Source organism: Bombina bombina, chromosome 5 (assembly GCF_027579735.1).
Source record: "Bombina bombina isolate aBomBom1 chromosome 5, aBomBom1.pri, whole genome shotgun sequence".
NCBI classification, from domain to species: Eukaryota; Metazoa; Chordata; class Amphibia; order Anura; family Bombinatoridae; genus Bombina; species Bombina bombina.
This window is the reverse complement of record NC_069503.1, coordinates 80,805,446-80,829,120: the sequence shown is the minus strand read 5'-3', so window position 1 is coordinate 80,829,120 and position 23,675 is coordinate 80,805,446. Positions and strand designations below refer to the sequence as shown.

The following is a 23,675-nucleotide window of genomic DNA, read 5'->3' as shown; positions in this document are numbered from 1 at the left end:
TAGTGTTGTACATTAGTGTTTGTATTCCTCATTTTTAATCTCCTATTTCAGCGATATCGGTCTCTCTTGGACCCTTTATGTTGTTTTAGACAGAGACCAGGGGTTAGTGTTGAACATAAAGAAACTTGGATACACAAAGGAAAATTGCATAATCCAAAACTGGGTGCACTTACAATACTTAACTCATAGAAATGAACATCTAACTTTTGTAATTCTATAAAAGGATCATGTAATCCCATCAAAGGTCTGATGTGGTATTCTTACATATTTATCCTCACCAAATTATCATGTATAGTTGTACATTGTCAGTTCAAGTAAAACTTTTTTATATGCCTTATAAGAGTTAGGAATATATAAGTAGTTTTGTGCGAGATTATATTATAAAGAATAAACAGTCTTATTTTTCTTTATTCTATTTCTTTTTATGTAGACAAACACGTGAATAGTTCATATCTATCCTTCGCTACAGGAAGCATCAGAATGATACCGCAAACTCCAATAGTCTTAGACACCAATGACTATTCACAAACATTAGGGATATCACTGTAGATATTTAAAGGAGATGGTGAATTGGCAGGAACTGGGCAGCAATCATTATGCACAGAGAGTAATTTAGTCATCAAACAAGAGGACAACATTTATGACTTATCTAGTGAAATTATTATCCCAGAGGATAAACCACACATATTTACTGAGTTTTCAAAACATATTAAAGATGGAAGTCTCATCTACTAGAAATTCACATAGGTGAGAAACCACACACATGTACTGAGTGTAGTAAAAAGTTTTACAAGAATGGATCATCTGAAAACTCATAAAAAGATTCACACAGGAGAAAAGCTTTCTCCAACATAGGTGTGTCCGGTCCACGGCGTCATCCTTACTTGTGGGATATTCTCTTCCCCAACAGGAAATGGCAAAGAGCCCAGCAAAGCTGGTCACATGATCCCTCCTAGGCTCCGCCTACCCCAGTCATTCTCTTTGCCGTTGTACAGGCAACATCTCCACGGAGATGGCTTAGAGTTTTTTAGTGTTTAACTGTAGTTTTTATTATTCAATCAAGAGTTTGTTATTTTAAAATAGTGCTGGTATGTACTATTTACTCTGAAACAGAAAAGAGATGAAGATTTCTGTTTGTATGAGGAAAATGATTTTAGCAACCGTTACTAAAATCCATGGCTGTTCCACACAGGACTGTTGAGAGAAATTAACTTCAGTTGGGGGAACAGTGAGCAGTCTTTTGCTGCTTGAGGTATGACACATTCTAACAAGACGATGTAATGCTGGAAGCTGTCATTTTCCCTATGGGATCCGGTAAGCCATTTTTATTCAGACAGTAAATAAGGGCTTCACAAGGGCTTATTAAGACTGTGGACATTTTCTGGGCTAAATCGATTCATATATTACACATATTTAGCCTTGAGGAATCATTTAATCTGGGTATTTTTGTTAAATAATATCGGCAGCCACTGTTTTAGACACCTTATTCTCTAGGGGCTTTCCCTAATCATAGGCAGAGCCTCATTTTCGCGCCGGTATTGCGCACTTGTTTTTGAGAAGCATGACATGCAGTTGCATGTGTGAGGAGCTCTGATACATAGAAAAGACTTTCTGAAGGCGTCATTTGGTATCGTATTCCCCTTTGGGCTTGGTTGGGTCTCAGCAAAGCAGATACCAGGGACTGTAAAGGGGTTAAAGTTAAAAACGGCTCCGGTTCCGTTATTTTAAGGGTTAAAGCTTCCAAATTTGGTGTGCAATACTTTTAAGGCTTTAAGACACTGTGGTGAAAATTTGGTGAATTTTGAACAATTCCTTCATACTTTTTCGCAATTGCAGTAATAAAGTGTGTTCAGTTTAAAATTTAAAGTGACAGTAACGGTTTTATTTTAAAACGTTTTTTGTACTTTGTTATCAAGTTTATGCCTGTTTAACATGTCTGAACTACCAGATAGACTGTGTTCTGAATGTGGGGAAGCCAAGGTTCCTTCTCATTTAAATAAATGTGATTTATGTGACACTGAAAATGATGCCCAAGATGATTCCTCAAGTGAGGGGAGTAAGCATGGTACTGCATCATTCCCTCCTTCGTCTACACGAGTCTTGCCCACTCAGGAGGCCCCTAGTACATCTAGCGCGCCAATACTCCTTACTATGCAACAATTAACGGCTGTAATGGATAATTCTATCAAAAACATTTTAGCCAAAATGCCCACTTATCAGCGTAAGCGCGACTGCTCTGTTTTAGATACTGAAGAGCATGAGGACGCTGATGATAATGGTTCTGAAATGCCCCTACACCAGTCTGAGGGGGCCAGGGAGGTTTTGTCTGAGGGAGAAATTTCAGATTCAGGGAAAATTTCTCAACAAGCTGAACCCGATGTGATTACATTTAAATTTAAGTTGGAACATCTCCGCGCTCTGCTTAAGGAGGTATTATCCACTCTGGATGATTGTGAGAATTTGATCATCCCAGAGAGACTATGTAAAATGGACAAGTTCTTAGAGGTCCCGGGGCTCCCAGAAGCTTTTCCTATACCCAAGCGGGTGGCGGACATTGTAAATAATGAATGGGAAAGGCCCGGTATACCTTTCGTCCCTCCCCCCATATTTAAAAAATTGTTTCCTATGGTCGACCCTAGAAAGGACTTATGGCAGACTGTCCCCAAGGTCGAGGGAGCGGTTTCTACTTTAAACAAACGCACCACTATACCCATAGAAGATAGTTGTGCTTTCAAAGATCCTATGGATAAAAAATTAGAAGGTTTGCTTAAAAAGATGTTTGTTCAGCAAGGTTACCTTCTACAACCAATTTCATGCATTGTCCCTGTCACTACAGCCGCGTGTTTCTGGTTCGATGAGCTAGTAAAGGCGATCGATAGTGATTCTCCTCCTTATGAGGAGATTATGGACAGAATCCGTGCTCTCAAATTGGCTAATTCTTTCACCCTAGACGCCACTTTGCAATTGGCTAGGTTAGCGGCGAAGAATTCTGGGTTTGCTATTGTGGCGCGTAGAGCGCTTTGGTTGAAATCTTGGTCAGCGGATGCGTCTTCCAAGAACAAACTCCTTAACATTCCTTTCAAGGGGAAAACGCTGTTTGGCCCTGACTTGAAAGAGATTATCTCTGATATCACTGGGGGTAAGGGCCACGCCCTTCCTCAGGATAGGTCTTTCAAGGCCAAAAATAAACCTAATTTTCGTCCCTTTCGTAGAAACGGACCAGCCCCAAGTGCTACGTCCTCTAAGCAAGAGGGTAATACTTCTCAAGCCAAGCCAGCCTGGAGACCAATGCAAGGCTGGAACAAGGGAAAGCAGGCCAAGAAACCTGCCACTGCTACCAAGACAGCATGAAATGTTGGCCCCCGATCCGGGACCGGATCTGGTGGGGGGCAGACTCTCTCTCTTTGCTCAGGCTTGGGCAAGAGATGTTCTGGATCCTTGGGCACTAGAAATAGTGTCCCAAGGTTATCTTCTGGAATTCAAGGGGCTTCCCCCAAGGGGGAGGTTCCACAGGTCTCAATTGTCTTCAGACCACATAAAGAGACAGGCATTCTTACATTGTGTAGAAGACCTGTTAAAAATGGGAGTGATTCATCCTGTTCCATTAGGAGAACAAGGGATGGGGTTCTACTCCAATCTGTTCATAGTTCCCAAAAAAGAGGGAACGTTCAGACCAATCTTAGATCTCAAGATCTTAAACAAGTTTCTCAAGGTTCCATCGTTCAAAATGGAAACCATTCGAACAATTCTTCCTTCCATCCAGGAAGGTCAATTCATGACCACGGTGGATTTAAAGGATGCGTATCTACATATTCCTATCCACAAGGAACATCATCGGTTCCTAAGGTTCGCATTCCTGGACAAGCATTACCAGTTTGTGGCGCTTCCTTTCGGATTAGCCACTGCTCCAAGGATTTTCACAAAGGTACTAGGGTCCCTTCTAGCGGTGCTAAGACCAAGGGGCATTGCAGTAGTACCTTACTTGGACGACATTCTGATTCAAGCGTCGTCCCTTCCTCAAGCAAAGGCTCACACGGACATAGTCCTGGCCTTTCTCAGATCTCACGGATGGAAAGTGAACGTGGAAAAGAGTTCTCTATCTCCGTCGACAAGGGTTCCCTTCTTGGGAACAATAATAGACTCCTTAGAAATGAGGATTTTTCTGACAGAGGCCAGAAAAACAAAACTTCTAAACTCTTGTCAAACACTTCATTCCGTTCCTCTTCCTTCCATAGCGCAGTGCATGGAAGTAATAGGTTTGATGGTAGCGGCAATGGACATAGTTCCTTTTGCGCGCATTCATCTAAGACCATTACAACTGTGCATGCTCAGTCAGTGGAATGGGGACTATACAGACTTGTCTCCGAAGATACAAGTAAATCAGAGGACCAGAGACTCACTCCGTTGGTGGCTGTCCCTGGACAACCTGTCACAAGGGATGACCTTCCGCAGACCAGAGTGGGTCATTGTCACGACCGACGCCAGTCTGATGGGCTGGGGCGCGGTCTGGGGATCCCTGAAAGCTCAGGGTCTTTGGTCTCGGGAAGAATCTCTTCTACCGATAAATATTCTGGAACTGAGAGCGATATTCAATGCTCTCAAGGCTTGGCCTCAGCTAGCAAAGGCCAAGTTCATACGGTTTCAATCAGACAACATGACGACTGTTGCGTACATCAACCATCAGGGGGGAACAAGGAGTTCCCTGGCGATGGAAGAAGTGACCAAAATCATTCAATGGGCGGAGACTCACTCCTGCCACCTGTCTGCAATCCACATCCCAGGAGTGGAAAATTGGGAAGCGGATTTTCTGAGTCGTCAGACTTTACATCCGGGGGAGTGGGAACTCCATCCGGAAATCTTTGCCCAAATTACTCAACTGTGGGGCATTCCAGACATGGATCTGATGGCCTCTCGTCAGAACTTCAAGGTTCCTTGCTACGGGTCCAGATCCAGGGATCCCAAGGCGACTCTAGTAGATGCACTAGTAGCACCTTGGACCTTCAAACTAGCTTATGTATTCCCGCCGTTTCCTCTCATCCCCAGGCTGGTAGCCAGGATCAATCAGGAGAGGGCGTCGGTGATCTTGATAGCTCCTGCGTGGCCACGCAGGACTTGGTATGCAGATCTGGTGAATATGTCATCGGCTCCACCATGGAAGCTACCTTTAAGACGAGACCTTCTTGTTCAAGGTCCGTTCGAACATCCGAATCTGGTCTCACTCCAGCTGACTGCTTGGAGATTGAACGCTTGATCTTATCAAAACGAGGGTTCTCAGATTCTGTTATTGATACTCTTGTTCAGGCCAGAAAGCCTGTAACTAGAAAAATTTACCACAAAATATGGAAAAAATATATCTGTTGGTGTGAATCTAAAGGATTCCCTTGGGACAAGGTAAAGATTCCTAAGATTCTATCCTTTCTTCAAGAAGGATTGGAGAAAGGATTATCTGCAAGTTCCTTGAAGGGACAGATTTCTGCCTTGTCTGTGTTACTTCACAAAAAACTGGCAGCTGTGCCAGATGTTCAAGCCTTTGTTCAGGCTCTGGTTAGAATCAAGCCTGTTTACAAACCTTTGACTCCTCCTTGGAGTCTCAACTTGGTTCTTTCAGTTCTTCAGGGGGTTCCGTTTGAACCCTTACATTCCGTTGATATTAAGTTATTATCTTGGAAAGTTTTGTTTTTGGTTGCAATTTCTTCTGCTAGAAGAGTTTCAGAATTATCTGCTCTGCAGTGTTCTCCTCCTTATCTGGTGTTCCATGCAGATAAGGTGGTTTTACGTACTAAACCTGGTTTTCTTCCAAAAGTTGTTTCTAACAAAAACATTAACCAGGAGATAGTCGTACCTTCTTTGTGTCCGAAACCAGTTTCGAAGAAGGAACGTTTGTTGCACAATTTGGATGTTGTTCGCGCTCTAAAATTCTATTTAGATGCTACAAAGGATTTTAGACAAACATCTTCCTTGTTTGTTGTTTATTCTGGTAAAAGGAGAGGTCAAAAAGCAACTTCTACCTCTCTCTCTTTTTGGATTAAAAGCATCATCAGATTGGCTTACGAGACTGCCGGACGGCAGCCTCCTGAAAGAATCACAGCTCATTCCACTAGGGCTGTGGCTTCCACATGGGCCTTCAAGAACGAGGCTTCTGTTGATCAGATATGTAGGGCAGCGACTTGGTCTTCACTGCACACTTTTACCAAATTTTACAAGTTTGATACTTTTGCTTCTTCTGAGGCTATTTTTGGGAGAAAGGTTTTGCAAGCCGTGGTGCCTTCCATTTAGGTGACCTGATTTGCTCCCTCCCTTCATCCGTGTCCTAAAGCTTTGGTATTGGTTCCCACAAGTAAGGATGACGCCGTGGACCGGACACACCTATGTTGGAGAAAACAGAATTTATGTTTACCTGATAAATTACTTTCTCCAACGGTGTGTCCGGTCCACGGCCCGCCCTGGTTTTTTAATCAGGTCTGATGATTTATTTTCTTTAACTACAGTCACCACGGTATCATATGGTTTCTCCTATGCAAATATTCCTCCTTAACGTCGGTAGAATGACTGGGGTAGGCGGAGCCTAGGAGGGATCATGTGACCAGCTTTGCTGGGCTCTTTGCCATTTCCTGTTGGGGAAGAGAATATCCCACAAGTAAGGATGACGCCGTGGACCGGACACACCGTTGGAGAAAGTAATTTATCAGGTAAACATAAATTCTGTTTTTCACATGTACAGAGTGTGGAAAAAGTTTTACACAAAAGAGTCGTCTGAAAATTCATGAAATGATTCACACAGGAGAAAAGCCTTTCACATGTACAGAGTGTGGAAAAAGTTTTACACAAAAGAGTCGTCTGAAAACTCATGAAAGGAGTCACACAGGAGAAAAGCCTTTCACATGTACTGAGTGTGGAAAAAGTTTTAGACAAACAAGTCATCTGAAATATCATGAAATTATTCACACAGGAGAAAAGCCTTTCACATGTACAGAGTGTGGAAAAAGTTTTACACGAATGGATTGTCTGAAAACTCATGGAAAGATTCACGCTGGAGAAAAGCCTTTCACATGTACAGAGTGTGGAAAAAGTTTTATAGAAGAGAGTACTCTGAAAAAACATGAAAGGATTCACACAGGGGAAAAGCCTTTCACATGTACAGAGTGTGGAAAAAGTTTTACAGAAAAGCGTTGTCTGAAAACTCATGAAAGGATTCACACAGGGGAAAAGCCTTTCACATGTACAGAGTGTGGAAAAAGCTTTTCACGAAAGAGTAATTTGAAAAAACATGAAAGGATTCACACAGGGGAAAAGCCTTTCACATGTACAGAGTGTGGAAAAAGTTTTACAGAAAAGCGTTGTCTGAAAACTCATGAAAGGATTCACACAGGGGAAAAGCCTTTCACATGTACAGAGTGTGGGAAATCTTTTACAAATAATAGTTATCTGAGAAAACATAAAATGATTCACACAGGAGAAAAGCCTTTCACATGTACAGACTGTGGAAAAAGTTTTACACAAAATAATTATCTGAAAACTTATGAAAGGATTCACACAGGAGAAAAGCCTTTCACATGTACAGAGTGTGGGAAATCTTTTACAAATAATAGTTATCTGAGAAAACATAAAATGATTCACACAGGAGAAAAGCCTTTCACATGTACAGAGTGTGGAAAAAGTTTTACACAAAAGATTCATCTGAAAACTCATGAAATGATTCACACAGGAGAAAAGTTGTTCACATGTACAGCGTGTTGAAAAAGTTTTATACATATGATATTTCTGAAAACTCATGAAAGGATTCACACAGGAGAAAAGCCTTTCACATGTACAGAGTGTGGAAAAAGTTTTACACACATGAGTAGTCTGAAAACTCATGAAAGGATTCACACAGGGGAAAAGCCTTTCAAATGTACAGAGTGTGGAAAAAGTTTTACACACATGAGTAGTCTGAAAACTCATGAAAGGATTCACAAGGGAAGAAACCTTTCACATGTTTAGAAAGTGGAAAAAATGTTTTTATTAAAGTCAGGTATAACAAAACACCAAATATTTACACACAAAATAAACTTTATATATACACAATGTACAAACCTTTTTACAATTATCCTAAAGAGGACAAACTTTCTAAATAGAAGCATAAAAAATGATGATATTGTAAATAATACTTTTTAAATCCCAGTTATAAAAGCCTCAGATTGGAAGTGCTCTTCTGCTACCTTTTGTTCCTCTATATATGTGCACCTCAGTTTCTCTCATATCAATGTGATATAATCCAAACACCACAGAGGAATATACAAATATGTCCTCATACTGACCAGTTTACACAACAATTCACCACCAAAGCACCCCCAGTGTTGTTTATTAATATGCCGGTGTTAGGAGTTGTACGTTTGTTTTACATAGGGGATAACATAATTACATTTACAGAATAAAGGAGTCTTTATATGAATAGAGTGTTAGAGAATTATATAAACAAGAACTTCAGTCTCAAATGATTGACATCTGGGAGATATATTTAATGTGCACATCATGTGGATAAACCTTTTCTTATAGCAATAGATGCTTAGCATTGCACATGTTATATACCAGAGGAATTACTGAGGGAAATGTTTACATTTAAATGGCTACTATAACTAAATGGAACATTATATGTCTGATAAATCCCTTTGTATCAAGAGCACAAGTGTTAGGTATATTTATACCATTGTGTGCATATATCATGTAATGCTGCTTTTTACTATATAATGATATACAATGTTTTTTCATGCAAATAAAAAGTGATTGTAATCCAGACCAGTATTTTGTGTTTTTTGTATAATTAAAAACACAATATCACAGAATAATTAGAAAAACATCATCAAAGACAGAAGCCAAAACTGACAGTGAAAGTTAAGCGCTGATAATTCAGATAGAGCAGCAATTTTACCCAACTTTACAATTTACTTCTATGATCTAATTTGCTTTGTTCTTTTGGTATCCTTTGTTATAGAGTAAACCTAGGAGGCTTATATTATATTATATCAAGCTTGAGAAGTGCCTAATGAGTGGTAAGGCAAAGGAAATAGTAACTATTTAAAACATATCTATTTTAATAATAACAAATATATATATACAAATAGTCATGGATCCATGCTATGCACAAAATTATAAAATATGGTTAAAATACAAAATTGTATATATGATATACAAGGCTTGGTTAAAAAGCAAATGTAAAACAGGATATTATCAATCAGTGGTCTTAGAGAGTTCCGTAGAGATCTGTATGAATCTCAAATGAGAAATGGTGGTCAAGATAATGACATGGGATAAATCCGAATAGGTGGGTATGCAAAAATAAATATCGTGATAGTGTCTACAATACACCTTGAGGGTGAAAAAGTACGAAAAAGTGAAAAAATCTATATGTGTTTATGTGTGTGTGTGTGTGTGTATATATATATATAAATATATATAAAAATGAAAATGAAATGATATAAAATATAAAAATAAAAATGATATGTAGAGATAGTTTTGATAAAGGCCTAAAATAGGGCCAAAACGCATTGATAACTTATAGTGAGCTTCATTTTAATTATTCACATTTGTTTACAGCAGTATTACGCTATGTTGTTGTTGTTGTTTTTTATTCACAGGAACTAAGAATTTATGTACTAAGGGATCTCTTGGATAACTCCGGATCTTCCCCAAAACCTTTTTTTCACTATTTAAAGTTCATATCACTGAGGATACAACTAAGACACTTTCACATCATTCAGGATTACCACTTAACCCAGGGTGTATAATTGGATTACGATCACATCAGTTCAATCATTTCTTTCTTTTTTCAAGTTTTTTTTCACCATTCCATTTTTACTTTTTATGTATTTTTCTACATATCATTTTTATATTTTATATCATTTCATTTTCATTTTTATATTTTATATTTTTATATATTTTTTTATATTTTTTATATATATACATATATATTTTTTCACTTTTTCACCCTCAAGGTGTATTGTAGGACACTATCACAATATTTATTTTTGCATACCCACCTATTCGGATTTATCCCATGTCATTATCTTGACCACCATTTCTCATTTGAGATTCATACAGATCTCTACGGAACTCTCTTAGACCATTGATTGATAATATCCTGTTTTACATTTGCATTTTAACCAAGCCTTGTATATCATAAATACAATTTTGTATTTTAACCCTATTTTATATTTTTGTACATAGCATGGATCCATTACTATTTGTGTATATATTTGTTATTATTAAAATAGATATGTATTAAATAGTTACTATTTCCTTTGCCTTACCACCCATTAGGCGCTCCTCAAGCTTGATATACTTTCTGATGCTTAATTTTAGGGCAAGCTAGGGGCCCTTAGTCTTTAGGAGCTAACAGGAATCTACTTACACCAAGCGCTGGGAGATATACCTTTCACAGCTGATATTATATGAGTTTAGGGCGTGCACGTGTATTTAGCACTCTGTGCAACAGTGTTTGTAACTTTGTATAACAATGCTATAAATGTTCTTTCAATCTCTGCTGTCTGAAGATACGTGCAGGCTACTGAGTTCACCTAGGATTACTCTTTAACAAAGGATACTGAGTGATCTAAGCACAATGGATAATATAAGACAATTGGAAAGTTGTTTGAAATGCCATGTTCTATCCAATCCATTTAAGTTTAATTTTGTCTTTAATTTACTGTCCCTTTAACAGTACATAAAACAAAATCAATGCGTCGTGCGTCATACTTGGCGCCAAAAATTTTAGCTTATTTAAACCCCACTTCCTCAATGCCTCTTGTCTTTTATATGCTCAGAGGGCTATGCTGTTTGCATTTTTTCCCATTCCTTAAACTGCCATATAAGGAAATTAATAATTTTGCTTTAATGTTGTTATTTCTTTTACATTTTGCAAGATTTGTCAATCTGATCCTGTCTCAGAAACAACTGTTGGAACCCTGCTGCATGATCACAGTTCTACCAAAGCTAAGTGTATCTGTTGTAAGTTATCAGAGATTATATCTCCAGCTGTAGTATGTAACAGTTGTCATGATAAGCTTTTGCATGCAGAGAATGTCTCCATCAGTATGTCAGAAGATATGTGAATGTTATTAAATAATATATATACAGTATATACATATTATTATTTAATATATATAGATGGTTATATACACCAAATAATTCATTTTATTTGTAAAACTCCAAATGTCACTGTGTGTAATTTAGCACCCACTTCTTTTGAATACACAGGATACAGCACAGGCCTGTGTCCCAATCATCAAAAGAAATTGTTTTTTAAAGTAATCTTAAAAAAGCCAATTGGTCTAATTCATTTCAGACAGTAACTTCAAAGAAAGGCAAAAACTTCAATAAGAGATGGTCAATCTATATAGCTGTATATTCCAGGTCTTAGATCAGACATAAGATACGCTTATCCTATATCCTAATTAAGATAACCTTTAAATTGTTTCAGAGGGGAAACATCTGTTTCATTGCCTGGATTACAGGACTCCCTGAAATGGCAGAGACATAGTCTCTGGAACTTTTCGTTTGAAGCCTAATGAGATGCAAAGACTAATTATAACTGCTGAGGTTTGAATATACGAAGCTCAGACATACATCTGGGGGAAGATTTGCTAAGCAAAAGCACATGTCTTGCATTTAACTCTCAAAACCATTGTTCAAATACAGCCTGCATAATTTAAATACCATATAACAATGTTTAATCCACTGTATTTTATATGAATATAGGGAAATACTCAAATGAACATTTTTAACAACATTATTTCTTTCATTTCAGGCACCTAGTAAGTACACAGATAATTGGTATTTTAAATAATATCCTATGTGTTATATACACTTAAAAAGAAACATACAGATATGAAATATTAATCTGTATGGGATAATAATCCAATGTAGATATAAATGTGTGAAAACCACATATATTTGCTGATCTCAAAGCATGTATGTGATGTTGAGTGGATGGATGTAGAAGGAAATTGAATCCAGGATGAAGATATTATAATCCTTAAATTGTTTCATAGAAAATATGGTTTAAACGCATTTTATACATTATAAGCGAAATACATTCACATGTGGTTTTAAAATGATCAGGATTCGAGGAAGAAAATAGTAGTGGTGCTAAGGAATCCCTAATAGCCTAGTACAGCAGGGTCCCTCATACACGGACCCAAATACACAAGTTGGAAAAAAGGACAGGGGGGTGTACTGGCGCTCAAAGCCTAGGGAATAGTGCGTTTGTTAGATCTAGTCTCTTAGGAATTGGTTACCAAATTTTCAGAGTAAAGTATAAGAAATATGGCAAATAAATTAATATTTAAAAGAAAACAGTTTAACCCTTAATGTTCATATGGTAATACAATGTCCAAGCACTCTGGCTTTAAACTCAAAATTTCCCAATTACTAGGGACTAGCTCATTGTAAAGCAGGTTACGATAGTATTGGCAATGTGTTTATGGCCAGTCTGTTAATTATCAGTTTCTAAGTAAAAGATGTATTATCTGATGCAAGAGAGAGGAATAATATATAAATATATCAGTCAAAGTAGGACATAAATAACAATACATCTTTAATATACAAGTAAATCTATACAATACAGTGTATATACAAACACTAGATCTAACAAACGCACTATTCCCTAGGCTTTGAGCGCCAGTACACCCCCTGTCCTTTAAAATGATCAGGAAAAATGATAGTGTGACCCATGTGTATTTGAACATGTAACTTATTAATATAAAGAAATTATGGCATTTTAAATGAACATTTTTAAAGAAATGTTTTTACTGTATAGAAACAATTAAAATGAAAACGTTTGTCTCTGTCTGCTGCCCCGATGTCCAAAATCCAGTATTACAACCTAAAGGCCTTTGCCTGTTAAAAATGAAATTTCCCAGGGCCAATCCATGCTCAGATCCAAAGGGCCTATCCAATTCACCAATGATGGTACAGAACAAAAAGGGGTGGGGTTATATCACATGATAAAACCCCAAGCATAGGATAGTAAGAGCTGTCTGCTAACTGGTAACTGAAATTGGCTGCGTTGAAAACAGTTATTATAAGCAAAATAACTACCCTTTCTTCTCCACATGCAAAATACTCCTTTTGTATTCTGAGGTGAAATTGGACCTGAAGCTGAATATCGAAATTGGAAGCTGAATATCGATTTGGTTATTTTTGGTAAAGTATAAGAGGTTGCTAAATATAAGTAATATTCAAATCAAAGGTATTTAGGAATTATAATCAAATAGCAGGTCTAAAAGAATAAATTGTATTTTAACCTTGTGTTTTATAGTCCTGTACAGTGTTAAGCTTGTCTTTTGTATGCTAAGTAATTTATCTTTGCAAATATATAAATATATTTAGAATTTGTCTTAACTGTAGGTAAACTAAGAATTTATTTCAACATAGATAAATTGGCATTTAAACTGACTGTTTACATTAAGAAACTATATAACTCCTGGTGTTGTAATTAGAGTGTATATTGTTCTATTGTTTAATTAAGCATTTTTAAAGTATAATTCTGCTTATTAATGCTTATATCTTGGTCTCTTATTGTGATATTTTTAATGAAACTCAATTGTGAATAAGGCTAGTTCTAAAGGTAAATTCTATGATTTTTGCATAACATATTATAATAGTTAAACGTGTATAGTTTGATTCAGGTCTGGCTTTCTACAAATATAATTCAATGTGTCTATAAATTTTAACTATTAAAAAATAATTTAGGAATTTACATTAATTTTATTGTCTTGGTATATGCATTTTTATTGGGGGTTTATTTTAAAGAATAATTATTAAATATATTGTATTATAACCTGGCCATATACTGACAAGTAGTAGTACAGTATCTGCTGTTCCTTCAACATCTAATGTACATGATATCCCTGTGGATATGAAATTTTTTATTAATGATGCAATACAGAAGGCTTTGTCTGCTTTTCCGCCCTCTAATAAACGTTAATGGTCTTTAAAAACTTCTCATAAAGTTGATGACATTTTTTAATGACCGAAAACATACGGAAATATCCTCCTCTAATGAGGATCTCTCTGATTCAGAAGATCTTCTCAGACATTGACACTGACAAATCTACTTATCTCTTCAAGATTGAGTATATTCGTTCCTTGTTAAAAGAAGTGTTGGTTACTTTGGATATTGAGGAGTCTAGTCCTCTTGATATTAAAACTAGTAAACATTTAAATTCTGTTTATAAACCTCCTGTGGTTACTCCTGAGGTTTTTCCAGTTCCTGATGCTATATCTGATATGATTGCTAAGAAATAGATTAAGCCTGGTACTCATTTCATTCCTTCTTCTAGGTTTAAAAGGTTGTATCCTTTTGCCAGCAGCTAGATTACAGTTTTGGGAAAAAGTCCCCAAAGTTGATGGGGCTATTTCTATTCTTGCTAAACGTAGGCTATTCCTATAGAAGATAGTATTTCTTTTAAGGATCCTTTAGATAGGAAACTTGAATCTTTTCTATGGAAAGCTTATTTATTTTTTGGCTATATTCTCAGGCCTGCTATTTCTATGTCTGATGTTGCGGCTGCATCAACTTTCTGGTTGGATAGCCTAGTGCAACAGGAAACAGATCCGGATTTGTCTAGCATTGTTCGCTTGCTTCAACATGCTAATCATTTTATCTGTGATGCTATTTTTTATATCATCAAAATTGATGTTAAATCTATGTCTTTAGTTATTTTAGCTAGAAGAGCTTTGTGGCTCAAATCTTGGAATGCTGACATGGTATCTAAGTCTAGATTACTATCTCTTTCTTTCCAATGTAACAATTTATTTGGTTCTCAGTTGGATTCAATTATTTCAGCTATCACTATTACCTCAGGATAAAAGATCTAAGGGTAAATCTAAAGCTTCTAATCATTTTGATTCTTTTTGACAGAATAAGGAACAGAAATCCTATCCTTCCCCCAAAGACTCTGGTTCCAATTGGAAACTTTCTTCAAGTTGGTATAACCCCAAGCCTTTTAAAAATTCAAAGCCAGCCCCCAAGGTTGCATGCTCAGCTGATGGGGGGCAGATTGAAATTATTCCAAGACATTTGGGCAGATTCTGTCCAAAATCACTGTATTCAGAGTATTGTATCTCAAGGGTATCTAATAGGATTCAGAGTAATACCTCCTATTAGAAGATTTTCTCTCTCTCACGTTCCAGCAAATCCAGTGAAGGCTCAGGCTTTTCTGAAGTGTGTTTCAGATCTAGAGCTTTCAGGGGTAATCATACCAGTTCCGTTTCAGGAACAGGGTCTGGGGTTTTATTCAAATCTATTCATTGTCCCAAAGAAAGAAAATTCATTCAGGCCAGTTCTGGATCTGAAAATTTTGAATAATTTTGTAAGAATCCCAACTTTCAAGATGGCGACTATAAGGACTATTCTACCTTTTGTTCAGCAAGGTCATTATATGTCCATTATAGACTTACAGGATGCATATCTTCATATTACGATTCATCCAGACCACTATCGGTTTCTGAGATTCTCTTTTCTAGACAAGCATTACCAATTTTTCATTCTTCCATCTGGCCTAGCGACAGCTCCAAGGATCTTTTCAAAAGGTCTCAGTGCCCTTCTTTCTTTAATCAGAGAACAGGGTATTGCGGTGTTTCCTTATTTGGACAATATCTTGGTACTAGTCTTTACATTCTGCCGAATCTCACACAAATCATCTAGTGTTGTTTCTTCAAAGACATGGTTGGAGGATCAATTTACCAAAGAGTGCCTTGATTCCTCAGACAAGGGTCACCTTTTTAGGTTTCCAGATAGATTCAGTATCCATGACTTTTGTTTCAGCTTGTCGAAACCTTCAGTCTCGAACATTTCCCTTCAGTGGCTATGTGCATGGAGGTTTTACGTCTCATGACTGCAGCATCGGACGCGATCCCCTTTGCTCGTTTTCACATAAGACCGGTGCAGCTTTATATGCTTAATCAATGGTGCAAGGATTATACACGGATATCACAATTGATATTCTTAAATCCCAACATTCAACTCTCTCTGACTTGTTGGTTAGACCACCATCGTATAGTTCAAGGGGCCTCTCTTGTTCATCCTACCTGGACTGTGATCACAACAGATGCAAGTCTTTCAGGTTGGGGAGCTGTCTGGGGATCTCTGACAGCACAATGGGTTTGGAAACCTCAAGAGGCGAGGTTACCAATCAATATTTTAGAACTTCTTGCTATTTTCAGGGCTCTTCAGATTTGGCCTTGTCAGGGTTTTTTCCCTGTTGTGTTTGCCATGTGCTGCTGGCAGCCATTTTACTCACCTCTCTTCCTGACTATGGTGCATTGTGGGGGATGCTGCTCAATTCCTGCACTTCCTTTTATGGCCAGACTGGTGTGCATCATCTGTGTGAGACAGGATGCAGTCTCAGAATTGTGATGTCATCACTTATTATTTAAAGGGCCTCTGTTCAGTATGCTTTGCCTTTGCGTTGTCTCAGACCTGTTTGTGAGAGTTCCTGTGTATTACCTGGCTGCCTGACGTCCTTCCTGGTTCCTGATCCCTGGCTTGTTCTTGACTCTGCTGTTTTCCTTGTTCCTGATTCCGGCTCGTCTGACTATTCGCTTTGGCTCCTGGCTCGGCTCGTCTGACTACCAGCTCTGGTTTTGATTCCTGGCTTGTTATTTGACTTGCGGACTTTTTATTATTTTTTGCTATTAATAAAGGTGTGATTATTTTGCACTTCTCATCTCAGTCTGATTCCTGGCACCCTAACATTACGCAAAGGCCATGAATCCTGATGGTGCTAATAATCCACCTTTACCTGCCATCATTTCCAGGATGGATGTACAGGATCACCGCTTGGATCAGTTTGCACTAGCCCTGCAAACCCTGCTGACTTGCACTGCACATTTGGATCAAAGTGTCCCGCAAGTTATGGCTGCTCCTGTTTCCGCTACTGCACCTATGCCTACCCAGGAGCATGTCCGGTTCTGCACCTCTACCTCAGCGATTTGGAGGCGATCCTATTCAGTGTAGAGGGTTTTTGAACCAGGTGGGCATTTACTTTGAGATGTTACCTCAGGCGTTTCCCTCTGACAGAGCTAAGGTGGGATTTCTCATCTCGTTACTCTCTGACACAGCTCTTGCCTGGGCTAATCCCTTGTGGGAGACTAATAAACCTGTGATTTCAAATTACCCTGAATTTGTGGCCTCCTTTCGAAGGGTATTTGATGTTCTGGCTCGCTCCTCCTCTGCTGCTAAACGACTCATGTCCATTCAGCAAGGTACAAGATCTGTTGCTCAGTATGCTATTGAGTTCCGTACGCTTGCCGCAGAGGTAGGTTGGAACAATGAAGCCCTTGTTGCCCCCTTCTTTCATGGGCTCTCTGATGCAATTAAGGATGAAGTTGCTGCCAGGGATTTACCAGAGGATCTCGAGGCATTGGTGTCTTTTTTGATCCTAATTGACAGCAGACTCAGAGAGAGGCCCTCTTTTAAGGAGCGCTTGCGGAAGCCCCCTGTTCCGTTGTCTCCTACGTGTTCGTTCCCACCCATGCCTCCCTCTCCTCCCATGCCTCCTGGTCCCGAGTCACCAGGTACTGCTGAGCCGATGCAGTTGGGATTCATGCGCCTCTCCGCGGCAGAGAGGGCCTTTAGGAGGAGGGAGGGGCTCTGCCTCTATTGTGGGTTACAGGGCCACCTTTTGAAGTCTTGTCCTACATGTCCGGGAAACGCTCACACCTAAGGTCCTGTCGGGGGCAGACCTTGGGTGGTTTATCCTTGTCCCCGGAACCTCTTAAGGAGAAACCTTTGGTCACAGTTGTCCTTTCCTGGGTGGACTCCTCCATAGTCACCCAGGCTCTTGTTGACTCCGGTGCTGCGGGCTATTTCATTGACAGTACTTTTGTATCAAAGCACTCCATTCCTGTTTTGCCTCGGTCTGTTCCGCTTGCTATTGAGGCCATTGATGGCAGGCCCCTTCAGCCCGCTCTTGTTACTCACGAAACTGCTCCGTTGTCCATGGCTGTTGGGGCTCTCCATTTTGAAACCCTCCAGTTCCAGGTGATAAACTCTCCGCATTTTCCAGTTGTTCTGGGTTATCCCTGGCTCCAAAAGCACAATCCCAGTCTCGACTGGCGCAGGTCCAAAATTTTGTTGTGGTCCCCGCAATGTATTTCCACTTGTCTTCGGAAACCAGTTAAAGTCTTGTGCACTTCTTCGGTATCACAATTGCCAGAGGAGTACCGAGAGTTCCGAGACGTGTTTGACAAGGTGTGTGCCGGTACGTTGCCTCCTCACCAGTCTTACGATTGTGCCATAGACCTGCAACCCGGAGCCATTCCTCCTCGGGGCCGGGTGTACCCTCTGTCTGTTGCAGAAAATTGTGCTATGGAGGAGTATGTTGCTGATGCTTTGTCGCGGGGGATCATCTGCAAATCCTGCTCTCCTGCAGGGGCTGGCTTCTTCTTTGTGAAGAAAAAGTTTGGCGAGTTAAGACCATGTATCGATTATAGGGGTCTTAATCGTCTTACCATTAAGAATGCTTACCCTATTCCGCCCATTACGGAACTCTTTGACCGCCTCAAGGGAGCTACGGTCTTTTCTAAACTTGATTTGAGAGGAGCGTACAATCTCGTTAGGATTAAGGAGGGTCACGAATGGAAAACAGCATTTAACACCAGGAGCGGGCATTATGAGTATCTTGTAATGACCTTTGGCCTATGTAATGCTCCTGCTGTTTTTCAGGAATTTATTAATGATGTCCTACGAGATATGTTGCAAAAGTGTGTTGTGGTGTACTTAGACGACATCCTCATACACTCACCCACACTTGAGGCTCATCGTTCTGTTGTTACACGGGTTCTTCAGAGACTACGTGAGAACGGCCTGTTTTGTAAACTTGAGAAATGTGAGTTCCATCAGACTCAAGTAACCTTCCTAGGTTATGTTATCTCCGTTGCAGGGTTCTCCATGGATCCTGACAAATTATCTGCAGTTCTGCAGTGGCCTCGCCCAGTTGGTCTTCGGTCTATTCAACGTTTTTTGGGGTTCGCCAATTACTATAGAAAGTTTATTAAAAACTTTTCTTCCTTGGTCAAACCTATCACAGACATGACCCGTAAAGAGAATGATCCACTCCATTGGTCACCTACTGCCATTGAGGCCTTTGATAGTCTTAAGACTGCCTTTGCTGCCGCTCCAGTTCTGGCTCATCCTAACCCTGTCCTGCCTTTCGTTCTTGAGGTCGATGCGTCTGAGACTGGAGTAGGTGCCCTCTTGTCTCAACGTCCTACGCCTGACGGTTCCTTGCATCCGTGTGGTTTCTTCTCTAAGAAATTGTCTCCAGCAGAGTGCAATTATGAAATTGGCGACAGGGAATTACTGGCCATAATTTTGGCACTCAAGGAATGGAGGCATCTTCTCGAGGGTACTAGCGTGCCAGTGCTCATTCTTACTGACCACAAGAATTTAACTTATCTATCTGAAGCAAAACGTTTGTCGCCCCGACAGGCCAGATGGGTGCTATTTTTGTCTCAATTTAATTATGTGGTCTCCTACCTGCCTGGTAGTAAGAATGTTAGGGCTGATGCCCTCTCTCGACAATTTTCGCCTCTGTCCAAGGAGGAGTCTGTACCTACTCCTGTTATACCTTCTGACCATATTTTGGCTACCATACATACTAATTTGACTTCTCCCTTGGGTGAGGAGATCCTGGCTGCACAAACCAATGCACCGCCTGAGAAACCTAGTGGTAAGTGTTTTGTTCCTGAGAATCTTCTAACTAAACTTTTGCACACTTACCACTATCCTAAAGCCGCAGGTCACCCAGGCAAGAACCAAATGATTTGGTCTGTCACTCGACAATTCTGGTGGCCAGGTCTTCGTTCTGATGTTGCTGCGTATGTTGCCTCCTGCTCAGTTTGTGCACAGAATAAGACTCCTCGACGTCTTCCTGTGGGTCTTCTTCAACCTATTGCTAATGGTGAGCGTCCTTGGACACATCTTTCCATGGACTTCATTGTCGAGCTCTCTGTTTCCAATGGCAATACTGTTATCCTTATGGTGGTTGACCGTTTTTCTAAAATGTCACATTGCATTCCCTTGATGAAGCTGCCTACCGCTCAGGAGCTTGCTTCAATTTTTGCCCGGGAGGTGTTCCGTTTACATGGGTTACCCAAGGAGATAGTGTCGGACCGGGGTAGCCAGTTTGTCTCCATATTTTGGCGTTCCTTTTGTGCTCAAATGGGGATCCAGCTTTCCTTCTCCTCAGCATATCACCCTCAATCCAATGGGGCTGCGGAATGGTCTAATCAAGCTGTGGAACAGTTCCTCTGTTGCTATGTCTCAGATCACCACAATAATTGGTCTGAACTGTTACCTTGGGCAGAGTTTGCTCGTAATAGTGCTATTAATGCTTCCTCCAAGTTATCCCCGTTCATGGCAAATTATGGATTTCAACCATCCTTGTTGCCCGATTCATTCATGTCTCAGGGTATTCCGGCTTTGGAGAAGCATCTCCGGTAACTCCGTTCCACGTGGGTGCAGATTCAGGATTGCCTTCATCGTTCTATGCAGTGCCAAAAGTTCCAGGCTGATCGTAGGCGTCTGCCCGCACCTTCCTACCAGGTTGGTGAGAGAGTTTGGCTTTCCTCCCGCAACTTGAACATTCGTGTGTCTTCAAATAAATTGGCTCCCCATTATGTTGGTCCTTTTCAAATACTCCGACGGGTTAATCCTGTCACCTACGCTCTTGACCTTCCACCTGCTATGCGCATCTACAATGTTTTTCATGTCTCTCTCTTGAAACCATTGGTTTGTAATCGTTTTACCACTGTGTTGCCTCGTCCCCGTCCTATCTTTGTTGACAACCATGAGGAGTATGAGGTCAGCAGCATTATTGACTCTCGTATGTCCAGGGGCCGTGTACAGTATTTGGTTCACTGGAGGGGCTACGGTCCGGAGGAGCGTTCTTGGGTTCCCTCCTCTGATGTTCATGCTCCCGCCCTCCTCCGTGCCTTCCATGCCTGTTTCCCCAATAAGCCTTTTGTCCTCCCGGGGGGGAGGGGTCGTTGATGGGAGGGTACTGTCAGGGTTTTTCCCTGTTGTGTTTGCCATGTGCTGCTGGCAGCCATTTTACTCACCTCTCTTCCTGACTTGGTGCATTGTGGGGGATGCTGCTCACTTCCTGCACTTCCTTTTATGGCCAGACTGTTGTGCATCATCCATGTGAGACAGGATGCAGTCTCAGAATTGTGATGTCATCATTTATTATTTAACCTCTTAAGGACATATGACGGAAGTTTTCCGTCATAAAACAATTGAGCAAACTGAAAGCTGTGTCCTTAAAGGGTTAAAGGGCCTCTGTTCAGTATGTTTTGCCTTTGCGTTGTCTGAGACCTGTTTGTGAGAGTTCCTGTGTATTACCTGGCTGCCTGACGTCCTTCCTGGTTCCTGATCCCTGGCTTGTTCCTGTCTCTGCTGTTTTCCTTGTTCCTGATTCCGGCTCGTCTGACTATTCGCTTTGGCTCCTGACTCGGCTCGTCTGACTACCAGCTCTTGTTTTGACTCCTGGCTTGTTATTTGACTTGTGGACATTTTATTATTTTTTGCTATTAATAAAGGTGTGATTATTTTTGCACTTCTCGTCTCAGTCTGATTCCTGGCACCCTGACAAATTATTACTCATCGAGAATTACAAATCTAATTTCATTTGTATGTTCCTTCAAAATGATGTAATTCCTAACTTTGGTTCAGTATATCTTTAATGCAACATTGATGTGTGTCCTTGAGCAACAGTAGCATATGTTAGAATTTTTTTTTTTTTTAATGTGTACACAACATATTATGTTTTACAGATATTGAGGTAACATGTGGGATGGAGGAGGAAGTGGCTCCCTTGGAGTCTGATGGTATGTGAAATATATATAACATGTATTGAACATGTATTATTTTTCTTAAAACATTCTCTTGAAGAAAAACAAAGTCTACAGCTTTGGCACTTTAAAAATTATTATTCCATTATTTTTACAATACACTACTGCCCCCTTTCTATATCATGCAGCATGAACATATGTTTTAATTTTTCTTTCATTTATGTATGATTTGTCATTAATGACATCATGATGTCACATGCATATTCCATGCAAAACCACAATAATCATCTTCTGATTGTACAGACAGTAATTGCTATTCATCTGAGTGCTAACTATGAAATACTTGAGAGAGATCCAACAGGCAATTATTTAAGGGGGTTGAAATCTTTACTAGATTACGGCCTATACAATGAAATAATCTCTAGAGAGGAATTTAGAGCATTATAAAATCTTAAAACACGAGTGGCAACCTTTTATGGTTTACCTAATATCCACAAACAGAAGAATCCACCACCAGGAAGAGCCATTGTTTCAGGCAATGGGTGCCTGACTGAAAACATAAGTATTTTTGTGGAAGGTAAACTAAGGGAATTTGTATATACCCTATCCTCTTTTGTTCAGGATACAACTGATGTATTAAAACAGTTAAGTGATATAGCATTGAGCCCGGATAGTTTCTTTGCAAGCATTGATGTTGAAAGCTTATACTCAAATATTCAACATGAGTTGGGTATAAAAGTGGTCAAATATTTTTTAAATTCAAAAAACCCGAAAACCCAATATCAGTGACCAATTCACTGTGGACCTCCTAGAATATGTATTAGAACACAACTATTTTCTCTTTGATAGGAAGATATATTTATAAAAGCAGGGAACTGCAATGGGCACATGCTGTGCCCCAACTTACGCCAATCTGTTTTTAGGGTGGATTGAAAAAAATCTCCATACTAAATGAAGAGATAAACCCCTTTCTACACAAGATTGATTTATATCTTCGCTTCATAGATGATGTTCTAATACTATGGAACGGTACCCAGGAGGAATTCACTGAATTTATGAACTGGTTGAACCTTAATGAATTTGGAATGCACTATACCCATGAAATAAGCAAAACTGAAATTGCCTTTCTAGATCTACTGATTACAAAAGATGAGTATGGAGAACTCTCTACTAAAATCTTCAGAAAACCGACCGCCAGCAATAGTTTATTGAATTGGCAAAGCTTTCATCCAAATAGTCTAAAAAAAGCGATACCTACAGGTCAGTACCTAAGAGCACGTAGAAATTGCAGCAGTGAGTAGGAATTTGAAAATGCTGCAAAAGATTTACAACTACGCTTTAGGGAAAAAGGTTATCCTATTAGGTGTTTAAAAGCAGCCTATAAAAGAGCAAAAAATTATGATCGCTGATAATTACTTAATAATATGAGACAGAAAGCAGACAATGAACAACAACAAAAAGATGTAAGGATCATTGGTACCTTTGATGACCAAAATGCTGAGATCCGTAAGATTTTTCATAAATACTGGCCTATCCTATACCAAGATGATGATCTTAAGGAAATTTTGCAGGAATACCCACGGATTACAAATAGAAGGGCTAAAAACATGCAGGATATTTTAACTAGAAGCCATTATGTCCAACAACAAGTAACAACTTGGCTATCAAACACAAAGGGATCCTTTAAATGTGGAAACTGTCAAGCCTGCAAAAATATGCTACCAACAAAAATATTCGTTCATCCAACAACCCAACAAAAATACCCAATACCATACTTCTTGAACTGTAGGTAGTTGCCCCCTAATCTATGTAGGAAAAACGATTAGAGAGTTACGCACAAG

General features: G+C 39.6%; 1 pseudogene; it reads left to right on the top strand.

Annotated features, from left to right (window-relative positions):
- The first annotated feature begins 6,692 nt into the window (after nt 1-6,692).
- The window catches only part of LOC128661334 (zinc finger protein 208-like), a 119,231-nt pseudogene continuing 102,248 nt past the window's right edge, over nt 6,693-23,675 (top strand).